This window comes from Microcebus murinus, chromosome X, assembly GCF_040939455.1.
Source record: "Microcebus murinus isolate Inina chromosome X, M.murinus_Inina_mat1.0, whole genome shotgun sequence".
NCBI lineage: Eukaryota > Metazoa > Chordata > Mammalia > Primates > Cheirogaleidae > Microcebus > Microcebus murinus.
This window is the reverse complement of record NC_134136.1, coordinates 127,023,706-127,026,555: the sequence shown is the minus strand read 5'-3', so window position 1 is coordinate 127,026,555 and position 2,850 is coordinate 127,023,706. Positions and strand designations below refer to the sequence as shown.

The following is a 2,850-nucleotide window of genomic DNA, read 5'->3' as shown; positions in this document are numbered from 1 at the left end:
CTGCAATTTGCTTGTCTCCCAAATGAGGATAATCATCCCCGCCCTCCATTCCTCGCAAGGTTGCTGTGAGGATCAAATGGTATAATGGAAGGGACATCATTTTGTAAAGTAGGGGTTATTAGTCTCTGAAAGGCCCAGTGAATATTTTCACATAAAAACTGCATCAATTTTGTACTTGAAGGGTGTTCTTTCTGTATCATCTCTCTCCCTAAGTGCTTATCTGGTTCTGAAGCACTGTAATACCTAGTCGCATGGATTTGCAATAGGTTGTCTCTCTCTCAATCTCCCCTTAACTGAAAAAAAGTATTTTTCAGAACCAAAGCCTTCTTACATTTAGCCTTTATTTCTACCCTAAATCTCCCTGTCTTTGAAATCACCTGGGATAGAGGCCTTTATCTCTTGTTCATCTTCTATTTCACCAGGAAGATGTGGATTAGACCCTTCATCTCTTTTACCATATGGGTTCCTGGGCTCCAGAGGTAGAGCTGGTCCTCTGTGGCCATGCCACACTCTCCCTAGGCTGCCATAAAATTGAACGGAGGTAACGAATGTGGCAGTGCCAGGCACAAAGTGGAAAGTCAGGAATGACTAAAGAAAGGGCAGAAGTGGGCAATGCAGCTGATCAACCGAAGTGTGGGGCTCCATGCACTTTCTCTAATTTGGCTGAGTTGTCTTTCAGCCAGTATTTCAGCTTTGTCTTTTATGCTCTACAGTTTAACTGTTATCTCCTTTAAAAAAATCACCAAGGACAGCTTCCTTTGAAGATATTTTTCTTTTGTGCAATCCTGGGGCCAACAGCTCAAGCTTCCAGGCCTCCTCCTTTTCCCAAAGGGGCCTCTTATTTTTGCTGGGATTTATGTCTGGCATCTTTGCTATGCTGATAAAGTGGCTTTGCTATTATAAAATAAGGCAGCCCTCTTGCAGGGACCACCTGAGTGACCTAACGTGGCACAGAGTCATTGAGTATGACTTTTCCAACACTCTGCACTTCCCAAGGCAGATGCACAGCCCAGGCTATGTGAGCACCTCCCCACAACAGAGGCAACTGCAGATAGGAGGACATGTACTGAATCTGGGCTATTCATTTTCTGGGTGGGGCCATCACAAGAAGAGGGCCTGTCCCTAAGCCACCACTTTTGGCTGCTAAAATCCTCTATAAGTGTTTCAACAAGCTTCCTAGTATTTTAAGATAAACAATTGTGAAAGGATTCTGACCTAACAGAAAGGAAAGAAATAGAACATTGGTCATTTTTTGTGGAACTTGGTATCTCAATCCTTGGGCATATTGGGTGGTAGGACCTGTTCAGTGTAGCAACTTAGGTATTTTATTAACACTTAGAGTGATTACTATGAGCAGGGACTATTCTGGGTACCAGCCATGAGCTGCCCATTGAATCTGAGTAAATCGGAGTGCCTGCCCTGCCCACTGGGGAAAAAGACGTAGGGCAACTACAGGAGCGCGCGGGACACTCACAATGGTGGGGAGTTCTCCCTTCACTGAAGATGTACTTAGAACTCGTCCACATGGAAGCTTTTTGCATCTAGAGCTCAAATCCACAAAATTAAGTCCACAAATTAAGTAGGACTTGAGTGTTAAAGCTAAAATGCCCAATGCTTCAAAGTTATATTGGAAGCCAAAGTTGAGCCACAAAGCCCTTGATAACAAAGTCTGGGGTAGCCGATATGAAATCTGGCCCCAGAGGCTGTCGTGGAGAGGATGCAAGACAAACTTCTGGCTTAAAGATAGTGAGCTGCGTCCCGAGGGTGCCGGCCCCCAGCCCCGGCCCCCAGAGTCCCGCGCTGGCCGGGCTGGGGCGGGGCGTCGGGCCAGCTGAGCTATCCCGTCAGACCGCGCCAGTTTGAATGAAAGCTCCTCAAGATGGCGGCGGCGGGGGCCGAAACGCGAGGAGGATATGGAATATTATCTTGTAAAATGGAAAGGATGGCCAGATTCTACAAATACTTGGGAACCTTTACAAAATCTCAAGTGCCCATTACTGCTTCAGCAATTCTCTAATGACAAGCATAATTATTTATCTCAGATAAAGAAAGGCAAAGCAATAACTCCAAAAGACAATAACAAAACTCTGAAACCTGCGGTTGCTGAGTACATTGTGAAGAAGGCTAAACAAAAGATAGCTCTGCAGAGATGGCAGGATGAACTCAACAGAAGAAAAAATCATAAAGGAATGATATTTGTTGAAAATACTGTTGACTTAGAGGGCCCACCTTCAGACTTCTACTACATTAATGAATATAAACCAGCTCCTGGTATCAGCTTAGTTAACGAAGCTACATGTGGTTGTTCGTGCACGGATTGCTTCTTTTACAAATGTTGTCCTGCTGAAGCTGGAGTTCTTTTGGCTTTAACAAAAAACAACAAATTAAAATCCCGCCTGGTACCCCCATCTATGAGTGGAACTCAAAGTGTCAATGTGGACCTGATTGTCCCAATAGGATTGTACAAAAAGGCACACAATATTCACTTTGCATCTTTCGAACTAGCAATGGCCATGGCTGGGGTGTAAAAACCCTTGTGAAAATTAAAAGAATGAGTTTTGTCATGGAATACGTTGGAGAGCATTGTTTTCCACGAGAACCATAAATGCTGGAGAAGAGCTGACTTTTGATTATCAAATGAAAGGTTCTGGAGATATATCTTCAGATTCTATTGACCACAGCCCAGCCAGAAAGAGGGTCAGAATTGTATGTAAATGTGGAGCTGTGACTTGCAGAGGTTACCTCAACTGAATTTTCAGGAAATATAGTTGATGATAATTGTAGTTTTTCTGATGTTAACATTTTTAAAAAAATGAATATTTGGGACTCTTTGTTTCATATCAGCAAGAT

General features: G+C 43.6%; 1 pseudogene; it reads left to right on the top strand.

Moving 5' to 3' along the window:
• The first annotated feature begins 1,774 nt into the window (after nucleotides 1–1,774).
• LOC105855135 (histone-lysine N-methyltransferase SUV39H2 pseudogene) lies at nucleotides 1,775–2,605 on the top strand (annotated as a pseudogene).
• The last annotated feature ends 245 nt before the right edge of the window (nucleotides 2,606–2,850 follow it).